The sequence below is a fragment of the Panthera pardus genome, unplaced genomic scaffold (assembly GCF_024362965.1).
Source record: "Panthera pardus isolate Hobbes unplaced genomic scaffold, ASM2436296v1 HiC_scaffold_6, whole genome shotgun sequence".
Classification (NCBI taxonomy): Eukaryota; Metazoa; Chordata; class Mammalia; order Carnivora; family Felidae; genus Panthera; species Panthera pardus.
Window position 1 is genome coordinate 101,363,222 of NW_026526991.1, and position 10,307 is coordinate 101,373,528.

The window sequence follows — 10,307 nt, forward strand, 5'->3', positions numbered from 1 at the left end:
TAATTGTTTTAAGCATGAAAATGTCTGGGAAGTTGCAAGCACTCAATTGATATTAGTTAATATTGTTAATGCTAGCTAACCTTAGTTGCCTGTAGTGACTAATGGTGTCATCTTTCTGTTAACCGAGTCATGGTGCTATGGGCTCCCAGTTTGGTGGAAAGTGAAACCGGATGCCTGGGTATTAGCCTCAGCATTCTCTGAGTGATGGGTGTGGGGGCAAGCCATTCATGATCTGGCTCTTGACCCTCTTGTTAATATTACTTTCCTATTGTTACTCTAACAAACTACCCCAAAATTATGGCTTAAAACAACATAAATTTATTATCTTATAGTTCAGGAGGTTAGAAGTCCAAAATTCATCTTTCTGGACTAAAATTGAGGTGTCAGTAACGCTGGTTCCCTCTGGAGGCTCCAAGGTGTATTCATTAGAGGCCACCTGCATCCCTTGGATTATAGCCCCTTCCCTCATCCTTAAAGCCAGCATACTTGCATCCCTCCAACTCTGCTTCTTTTGTCACATCTCCTTCTCTGTGTCTTCTTCCATCTTTTAAGGACCTTGCCATTTGTATTGGTTTCCTATTGTATGATCCTTACTTTAATCATATTTGCAAAGTCCCTTCTGCTATGTAAGGTAACATGTTCACAGGTTCCAGGGATGAGGACCTGGACATCTTTGAAAGACCATTATTCAGTCTGCCATTATTCCCACCCCTCCCAGTGACACTCCTAGGGTGGGGCTTTGAGTGCTGAATGGAGCCTAAGCTGTTAGCTTGTCAAATCATTTTGTTATACAGATAACAAACACCTGGAGGTTTTCCCCCTGAGAAGGATCAGAGGCAGAGCAACCCATTTCCAACCAAAGTCTGCAGACTCCAGGTTCAGTTGTTTCTCCAGCAGACAATCTCTCTGCAGCGAGGAAAAACCCATGAATGACCAGTCATGTCAAATCATAATTCTCCAGACCCAGACTTGCTGGAAGATGAAGGGCAACTCTACAGGCTAAATCATCCCATGAGTAGGTCAGTCACCCTGTTGTGGAAGAAGTTTATCATGTTTTCTGCTCTAAGAGCTCTCTGCTTCTGAAAGGCCCTGTGCATGGATGAAATATTTGCGAACTTGAAGCCTGATCTCTCATTAATCACTGCCACTTCTCGTGAAGTGGGAGGCAGCATGATTTCTCACACACGGCCATCATTTCCTTCTCTGGTAAAGACAGTAATCTGAGGAAGGGCAATTATCTCAGCAGAATTGCCAACCTTGCAGCGTGACATTATCGACTGTTGGAAATTACATGGTATTCATTTGCTGCTATTTTAATGTCTGTCGCCTTCTATTTCCCCTTCCCCAGCCCAACACCAACCCCCCACCTCCCAGCCTCTTTCTTTTTATTAATCTTGGGAAATAATTTCCTTTTTTTTAGTAGGCCTATGCTACCAGTAGGAATATGATGAGGAGGATCATAATAAGGACTTTCACACTTTAAGCTGGGACTCAGCCACCACCCATTGGATTTTTCAACTAAGCTTCAGAGCCTGTGTCTCTGCCAACAAAGAAATGGCTGGCAAATGCCCCCACGACTGACTCTGTGAACTGCCTGGCTACTCTCCACTCCCCAGTGTTATTGTACTACACTGGGTGATGTGAAAGCCAATTACCACGTTGTGAAGACAGCTTTCCTAGAGCTCAGGGACAAGTGGAAATGGCAGTGAGCAAGTGAGTGAGTGAGTTAAGGTGGAGGGAATAGGTGACTGCTAACACTGTTTCTAGGCAATGTAATAGGCATGACATTAGAAGGCAGGCAACCAAGACTTTGGGCCTCACTCTGTACCTCTATTGACACATGGCTTGAGCAAATAATTTAGCTTCTCTAAATGTTTTTTTTTTAACATTTTTGCTAAATGTTCCCATTCCCTAACATGGGAAATAAACATTGACTCCATTGCTTAAAATTGTGTTCACATAAAACAACAAACTGCATTTCATCTGGTGTCTACAATGTAATCAGAACAGTTAACATTTCTTGATTCTTATTATGTACCCAAACTTGAACTACATATATGATCCTCTTACATGCATATGGTACTTTATCCTCAGTAACAACCCTAAAAGGTAGACACTATTGTTAATTTTAGTTTATAGATATGGAAGCTGAGAGTTAATGTAGTTAAGGAAATTATCAAAGGTTTGTAGAGAAGTAAATGTAGAGCTCCTGGTTACCACTGGTTATTGTTAAGCCATTATTAGTGCATCGCCTCTGACCAAGGTACAGCAGAGAGAGTTTTTCATGGGATGTTTCTTCCTAACTTTCTATACCCTATTCCCACTCATGTCAAGTCCCTGTTATTTCCTAATGGGGAAAAGCCAGTGATAAAAGTGTGAATGACTGATGGCCCTTCAAAGTTTCCAGGTCATTGCTTGTTAACATGTAAAAAAGAGGTGGGATGTCCAGCATCTTGTCAAAGTCAAGTGACTCCAAGAGGCAGAGATTTTCTACCTGGCGTGTGATTTCCCAGGTTAGGACAGCCAAATTGCTTACTCAGAGGAGACAGCGCCCTCTGTCTTCTCCTCCCTCCACCTGCACCAGTCTGGCCTGTGCAGCTTAGCTGAGATCAGAGGGACTGAGGGCAAGAAGAAACCTCTGAAGAGGAAAATTAAGACCACCAAGACTAGAGATTGGGTTTTCAGTCTCAAAAGAAGGAAGTTTCTTGGAGATCATTAGCACTGAGCAAACACTGGAACTAAAGAAAGGCCTGTTTTTTGAAACAGAACTAATAATTGCTGGGAGCTACAGCTGGACCATGCCGGCTTTCATCTTGTGATGGATATTTTTTAAGCACTTAAGCTTGGGGCACCTGGGTGGCTCAATCGGTTGAACATCTGACTTTGGCTCAGGTCAGGATCCCGCAGTTAGTGAGTTCAAGTCCTGTGTAGGACTCTGTGTCTCTCTTGCTCTCTGCCCCTCCCCCACTCACAAATATAAATGTCTCTCTCAAAAATAAATACACATTTAAAAATTAAAAAAAAAAAAAGACTTAAGCTTATTCAAAATCTTTCTTCTAGGGAACTCCAAGCCTTTGACCCCACCATTCTCTCAGCACTCACAGGAAATAGTTAAGGGAAAGGTTAGGATGAGAAATCCAAATCTCTAAAGGAAGGGGTGTTGCACTGCATAATAATAGATTTAAACCTGGCTCTGCCAGACTCACTGGCTGCATAACCTTGAGCCCGTCATTTAACTTCTCTGTGCTTTAGTTTTCTCATCTGTAAAACAAGAGTAATAATAATAATGGTGCTTAACCTCATGGGGTTTCTATAAAGATTAAATGAGTTAATGTTTGTAAACTGCTCAGACCAGTGTCTGGCACACAGCAGGCATTATATAAGTGTTTATTAATAAATGAAATTTTAAAGATGCCCAACATTCCCAGTGAGGTGCAGTCAATGCCAGGAAGAGGGCCCAGCACATTCCTCTTTAGAAAGACTATAATTAGAGTCAACTGAAGGATGCAGGAATTTCGTGCGAATTAGGGAACTGTGGTGGCCAGCAGTGTGGCAGTGCAGACAAATCATGGGCTTTGGAATTAGACAAATCTGGATTTAAATCCGACTCTACCGTTTACTCTTTGTTAACTTGAACAAGTCACTGGACCCTCCGTGCCTTACTTCTCTCTGTAAAATGGGGACAATGATGTCTAGCTTGCAGAATTGTCACCTGGATCAATGATATATAGAAAGTAAGTAGAATCCAGCAGGCCCTGAATCAGGGGCCTCTTTATTGTCATCATGACCATCGTGATCATCGTCATCTTCATCATCATCAATCTGCTGGGTAGGAAGAATCAAGAAAACAAGATAGACTTTAAGTCAGTGATTCTAAGCATGGAGAGCCTAGGAGAATACGTTGACGTTGAAGGCATAGGAGGTCAGTATGAAGGCCGAAAAGTATATTCAACAAAATGTCATTTGCTATTTGGTAAATGAAAAACAACACTATTGTTTTCATAACACAGACCAAATAGAATGAGATTAAACATGTCTCTCTGGAGGAATTTGTCAAATTCCCCAGGAAAATTGCCACACTGGAGAGAGATGGTTGGGGAATAAGAAGGGGAGATTCTATTTCTCTAGCTGGTGGTTGTAAAGACCAGACATTCATATATATGATGGCTATGAATTTTTGAAAGCCTCACAGACAATGAACTCATATATGCAAAATGTTAATTTTTAAAACATTTCTGATCACTTGATTTACTTTTTAATATTGAGGCTCCATTCTGACTGGTGCAGAAATTTAATCTAGTCACTTCCAGTCAAAGTCAACACACGCCCCCCTAGAAGCCCTAGCATGTCTTTTTAAATCGACAACTCGGCCATATTCAGGATATTTCCTTCCAGGATATTTCCATCCGCTTTCCTTCTTCCAGGGTTGATGTTGGGCTTGCTGTGGGTGCAAGGGGGGATGCAGTGTTTACACAAATGTAGTGGCAGCATTGGTGAAAAATGGGCATCCAATTCTGCACCTAGATATGTCTTGAGCTCATATTCTTGCTCTAGAATAATCATTTTGCTTCTAGTTCTTGGGCATGCCTCCTCTACCCTGACAATTCATTGAGACACAGCTGAATCCTCATCCAATCCCTAGGAGGCTTACCCACATCACCTCTGATGTGTTTGCCTTCTTTTAGCTCTGAAACTCGCTATAGCCTCACCAGGGCTCTCACTCCTGCCTTCTTAACTTTTTCTTTCCAGTTGTAACTGGACATCCTGCATTTTATTTGGCAACCCTACCTCCTGGACTAGGGCAAAGACATGAGGAACTCAAGAAGCTGTCTCCAGCCCTCTCCAGCATAGGAAGACCATACCACCATCTCACCTTAAGGCTGCTGCACATTGCAAGGACAGGAGACTTCTTTATGTGCAAATAAAGTATGTCCAACCAAATAGAGACAAGCAAAGCTTGTGATAGTAGGGAGTCAACCATCATTACTTGCATTTTGACAGAGATTCAAAGGCAGACAGAGGTAGGAAAGCTTGATAGTGGGAAGGGAAAGCTTTGGACGTGCTCTGATTGGAGGCTTGCTCATGTGGGGACACTATTGGTGTGCTAACTAGAAACAGGGCATCCTGTGTAATTGGTGCATATTTAGTTTTGTGTTTTTTTGTTTTTTGTTGCTGTTGTTGTTGTTGGTGGTGGTGGTCAGTTTTAAATTTTCTTGGGAAAAATTAGGGAAACTGTCAGCTAGTAAATCCTAGTGTTTGGGGTGATTGTTATAGGGCTATTGTTTGGCTTCCTGGACCAGTTACAGAGATCATGGTCTTACTTCCTGCAAGTCTGACTTGTAGATAGCAGGCTGATTTCCTGGGCTGGGAGCTATCTGTAATGGGTTAGTTTCCTGGGCTGGTTCTGCAGACTGGTATCAGAGCTCTATTTTTATATATGGTCTCACCATTGTCCATTTGTATATCCACTGTGTCATCTGCAAGACTTGTCACATCCCTGGACTTCAACAAAGTCTCTCCTCGCTAGATGAAGGTGGTGCACGACACAGGGTCTCCACACTGACATCTAACTGCATTGCATATTCTCCAACTATTCTCTCCCTCCTTGGTTTTATTGGCCGGGGAAAAGAAAAAAATAAATAAAGAGCCCTGCAGAATCACATATATGTTTTGCAAACTTTCCCCACATGTGAATTGAGACCTTTCTCCTTAAAAGCCAAGAATTTCAGTTCTCTGTTCTCAGGCTTTTTTGGTTGATTATCTTAAAGCAATGAATGTCCCCTTCTCTAGCTGTCTTAATGAAGAAAGGCAAACAGGAGCTGGGTCTTCATACAGCCCCAGGTGGTCCAGGGCGGGGGTGAAGTTCACCATCATGGCGCTAGAGGGCGCTCTTGGTTCTCTCGGGAGGCACTCCCTGCAATAGCTGCTGGGTCAGTCAGCCTCCTCTGCTTAGTTCTTACAGGATACAGACACTGCTGCTGAAAGGCAACTTCTCTCCATTTTTAATTCAGGGCTGTCTGTAACTTTGTGGAGCTTTATACACTGCGGGAAAATGGTATCAGTCAGGGTTTCATCAAAGAAGCTGACCACTAGGAGGTATGTATGGTAAGGAATTAATAACAGGGACTTGACCCTATGCGATTGTGGGAGTTGGTGAAACAGTCTCTGTAAGGCTACTGTCTTCACATCTGGTGCTGGAGCTTCTAAAACCACACCCGCGTTCCCCTTTTTTGCTCCTACAGAATCTGAAGACCGCAGATACCTTTTTTTTCCTTCTTCCTTTTAAAAGTAGGCTATTTTAAACGATTTTTTCCTCTGTGTCTTTCCTCTTTTCATCCTGATCCTATTTGATATTTTGCAACCAGTGAGCTAAATGGTAAATTTAATCACCACAGAAGCACCCTATGCTTGAAATAATGGATAAGAAAGGAGGCACAGAAAGGATACAGGAATGCTGATTCATAGGGGCACATGTACCCCAATGTTTATAGCAGCGCTTTCAACAATAGCCAAATTGTGGAAAGAGCCTAAATGTCCATCAACTGATGAATGGATAAAGAAGATGTGGTTTATATATACAATGGAATACTACTTGGCAATGAGAAAGAATGAAATCCTGTCATTTGCAGCAACATGGATGGAACTGGAGGGTATTATGCTGAGTGAAATAAGTCACTCAGAGAAAGACAGATATCATGGTTTCACTCATATGTGGACCTTGAGAAACTGAACAGAAGACCATGGGGGGAAGGGAAGGGGAAAAAATAGTTACAAACAGAGAGGGAGGCGAACCATAAGAGACTCTTAAATACAGAGAACAATCTGAGCATTGATGGGAGGGGGGAGCGGGGGAGAGAGGAAAGTGGGTGATGGGCATTGGGGAGGGCACTTGTTGGGATGAGCACTTGGTGTTGTGTATAAGTGATGAACCATGGGAATCTACCCCAAAAACTAAGAGCACACTTTACACACTATACGTTACCCAATTTGACAATAAGTTATATTTTAAAAAAAAGGAGGCACAGGATGGTGGTAGAGAGTGGCATATAGAAACCTAATGTCAATTTTTCCAGTAGGATGAGCTACCAGCTAGAATTCAGGAGCTGGGATATCCGAACTGCCCTGTTTACAAGAATATATTTCTTTTATCTTGACACTGAAGACATAGAACCCTGGATATAAGTCAAGAAACCAAGGCCTCAGGTGTAACCATCATCATATTGATTCAGGACAAAGTCTCTTTTCATCTATGGACAGCATTTTCTCCACTTCTCAAGTAAAAGTTTATTTATGTTTATTTATTTTTGAGAGAGAGAGAGAGACATTGTGGGCAGGGGTGGGGGAAGAGCAGAGAGATGGGAAGACACAGAACTGGAAGCGGGCTCCAGGCTCCATACTGTCAGCAGAGAGCCTGACATGGGACTCAAACTCATGAACCACAAATTCATGACCTGAACCGAAGTTGGATGCTTAACAGATTGAACCACCCAGGCAGCCCTCAAGTAAAAGTTTTTAGATACTAAGGTCATTGGAAACTTGAGAAATCTGTAATTCAATGATCACTATCATTCACAACTATCAATCAACTTTTGTTATATATATAAAGATTGTTACGAAGTCTCCCCACCCTCAGATACTCACTTCAAAAAGTGTTGTTAAGAACCAAAAATGAAGGGTGTCTGGGTGTCTCAGTTGGTTAAGTGTCCAACTTTGGCCCAAGTCATGATCTCACAGCTCGTGGGTTCTAGTCCTGCATCGGACTCTGTGCTGAAAGCTCAGAGCCTGGAGCCTGCTTCGGATTCTGTCTTCTTCTCTCTCTGCCCCTCCCCCACTCTTGCTCTGTCTCCCTCTTTCTTTCTCAAAAATAAATAAACATTAAAAAATCAATAAACAAACAAACCAAAAATGAGTCCATGGTATGGGCAAAAGTTATGTCTTAAACACAGATATTTTTTTTTAAATGTACCCTATTTGATTAATTTTTGAGAAAGTGTTTCAGATTTCCATTTGGATACCTCACTTCTAATGCTCTGGAAGCTGTCTTCAAAGCAAGGAATGGAGTCACACAGGAAGATTGGATACAGAAGGGTGGGGTTCAGCCCCATTTTCACATTTGACACTATATGTAAGTCTATTTTCAAAATCTTCTTTGACCACCACCATGGGACAAAAATGGCTTTCTTCCTAACACTGCCTGGATCAGAGGAAGTGGCCAGAGGTTTAGCTTTTTACGTATTCACATGGTCCTTTACTGCAAATCATACCTGCCATGTGTCAGATCCCTAACACAGAGCTCAGCACCTAGAATACAGTTAGCCCTCTATATTTGTATGTTGCATGACCGAGAGATCAGTAGTAGGGTCAACTGTGCCACCCGTGTCAATAATGAAGATCTGATGAGCAGATCCAATAAACACTTTCGTAACTCTCAGGAAAAAGAACAGCTTAGGTATGCTGTATTTGCAATAGTAAAATTTTTACGATTAAAAAAAGGAATAAGCATTGAAGAAAACAGAAAAATACAAAGAAATTAAAAACATCCATAATCTCACCATCTATAGATGATTGTTGCAAACAGTTTTGTATTTATACTTTATATGTAATTCTTTACAAAATTGGGATGCTCTTACATTTTTATTTAATATTATATTGCTAAGTTATTAAATATTTTTAAAAGAAGGGGTTTTTATGATCATATATTATTATTTCAGTTCTGTCAGAATATATTTTTTAGAGCTGAAAACCTCTCCTACTTGAGTTCTATACATGAAAAAGACCCTAGGGGCTCCTGGCTGGCTCAGTCTGGGAGCAGTGACTCTTGATCTCAGGGTCGTGAGTTCAGACCCCACATGGGGTGTAGAGATTACTTAAATAAATAAGACTAAAAGAAAAGACAATGAAAGAGGATGTGCACTGCCCCACATCCTCCCCAGGCAGCAAGAGGCCAAAGGCCGACTCTGACCTTGGCTGTTGTCTGAGAGTCCAGGGCTGCTGCCCAGTGAGTGCTGTCCTCCAGCATGGGTCTCCACCTTTATAATGGCTCTGTGTGAGCTATTGGAAATGGATCATCCCTTACTTTATTCATGAGCCTTGTTCTCCCTCTCCCTGTTGATAAGCAGATGCTTCAAGTCAAGGTCTTCTAGTTCTTTGGTGGCTTATTCCCTCTTCTTCCCACCGGTATCTGCAGCAGGAGCTTGCTGACTACCCAAAACTTGCAAATCCATAAGATCTTAGATCCTGATTGGGAGGACTTGAATTCCAAAAACCTTAGTTAAAGTCCACATTTGCAGATGTTTTACCTTAAGACCGCCCAAGGACAAAAGACAAAAGGCAGAGTCTGTCTTCTTATAGAAGGGTTCCTCCATTTACATAGAGAACCCCAAGAAATAGTGTAAAGGAGGGTGATGTAATGGAGGGAGTGTAAAAGAGGAGCATGGCTTTTCTCCTAACCTCTGGCTCCAGGCACCTGTCCAGGCCCAGCAGCACCTGGGACACATTCTCAGCTGAGCGTACAATGGAGTGTGTATGGAAGCTGGCAAGGGTAGGGGTGTTCACTGAACTCTGAGCTAGAAGGTGACCATGAAGCTGCTCCATCTTGGGTGGGTTTTATTCCTTCAACTAGATGGAATCTGATTTAGGAAGTGATAGGTAGGAACCCAGACCATCATCTTTTGCACCCTCATGTCAGATTCAGCACAGCCCCCTCGCTTCTGTCTCTGGGACCATCCCACTGGTTACTCACAGCCTCCTTGTCTTGGCCCATGGCCACTGTCGGCTATAACTCAGCTCTGCTATATATTTAAGAATTTAACCAGCACTCTTGCTTATCATTATCTCAAAACAGAAAAGTTCATAGAAATGAACTACAATATTAATTATGAATTTGGCTATGTTTTGACAAATACAAATTAACTTTGTGTCTTATAAGATTCACACAATCTTTCTACACTGATAAACAATACCTGCACAGTACTCCTGAACCAGGTAGAGTCAGGGTCTCCCCAGCCAAAACCTTACATTCAGACATGAACTGGGACATATCACTTCCTCTTGTGCTGCTTGATCAGGCAAAGCAGCTACACAGACCTGGACAAACATTAGCTCTGAACTCTGGAATGAGTAATATTTCCTTATCCTGGCTGCTAAGCACATGAACAGACTTTAGTCTTATGTGTTTAAGGAGATATGCACCCACCTCCAAAGGCACTCAACCTGTGTATGGAAAATTGTGTGGGATGTGTTCACATCCTGCTAACTTAGAGGAAATTTTCTTTGAATATACTGTCCACAGGATGCAGCCCTGCCTG